This window comes from Sinocyclocheilus rhinocerous, unplaced genomic scaffold (genome assembly GCF_001515625.1).
Source record: "Sinocyclocheilus rhinocerous isolate Xijiao unplaced genomic scaffold, SAMN03320098_v1.1 scaffold14683, whole genome shotgun sequence".
Classification (NCBI taxonomy): Eukaryota; Metazoa; Chordata; class Actinopteri; order Cypriniformes; family Cyprinidae; genus Sinocyclocheilus; species Sinocyclocheilus rhinocerous.
Genome location: NW_015632661.1, coordinates 12085 through 13260, shown reverse-complemented (window position 1 = coordinate 13260; position 1176 = coordinate 12085). Strand labels below are relative to the sequence as shown.

Below are 1176 nucleotides of genomic sequence, written 5' to 3'. Positions count from 1 at the left end.
GGTTCTTCCAACCAGGGATGTAGTTCAGTGGTAGAGCGCATGCTTTGCTTGTATGAGGTCCTGGATTCAATCCCCAGCATCGCCACAGAATGTAAAATTTTAATTTCAGCAAAACGGATTCAAATTGGTCCTGTTGAGTTTCCACATCTGGAATTAATAGCATTGGTACGCCTTCAGTGGTAGAAAAAACTTGTTGTACCTCAGTGGTACAAAAAGTCCTTCCAACAGGAGATGTAGATCAGTGGTAGAGCGCATGCTTTGCATGTATGATGTCCTGGGTTCAATCCCCAGCATCTCCACAGACTGTAAACTTTTAATTTCAGCTAAACGGATTTAATTTGGTCTTGTAGCGTTACCACATCTGGAATTAATAGTGTTGGTAAACCTACAGTATCAGAAAAAACTTGTTTATCAGTGGTAGAATAGGTCTTTCCAGCTGCGAATGTAGCTCAGTGGTAGAGCGCATGCTTTGTATGTATGAGGTCTTGGTTTCAATCCACAGACTGTTAAAATTTAATTTCAGCAAAACGGTATCAATTTGGTACTGTTGCGTTACCACATCTGGAATTAATACCATTGTTAAACCTACAGAAGCAGAAAAAACTTGTTGTACTTCAGTGGTAGAAAAGGTCCTTCCAACAGGACATGTAGCTCAGTGAAAGAGCGCATGCTTTGCATATATGAGGTTTTGGGTTCAATCCACAGACTGTAAAATTTTAATTTCTGCAAAACGGATTTAATTTGGTCACCTACAGTAGTAGAAAAAACTTGTTGTTCATCAGTGGTAGAAACTGTCCTTCTAACTGGGGATATAGCTCAGTGGTCAGTGTTGAACAGTAATATTGTAATGTAACTAATTACTTTCAAAAGACAGTAACTAGTAATATATAATGTATTACATTTTGGAAGTAACTTGCCCAACACTGTCAGTGGTAGAGCGCATGCTTTGCATTCCTGAGGTCTTGGGTTCAGTCCACAGACTGTAAAATTTTAATTTCATCAAAACGGATTCAATTTGGTCCTGTTGAGTTTCCACATCTGGAATTAATAGCATTGGTACACCTACAGTAGCAGAAAGAACTTCTTATACGTCAGTTGTAGAAAAGGTCCTTCATCTGGGCATTTAGCTCAGTGGTAGAGCACATGCTTCGCATGCATGAGGTACTGGGTTCAATC

At 39.5% G+C, this 1176-nt stretch overlaps 1 non-coding gene across 1 annotated transcript; it reads left to right on the top strand.

Annotated features, from left to right (window-relative positions):
• Positions 1 to 227: 227 nt before the first annotated feature.
• Positions 228 to 299, top strand: trnaa-ugc (transfer RNA alanine (anticodon UGC)). Its single transcript has one exon. It is a non-coding gene; the product is annotated as a tRNA-Ala (tRNA).
• The last annotated feature ends 877 nt before the right edge of the window (positions 300 to 1176 follow it).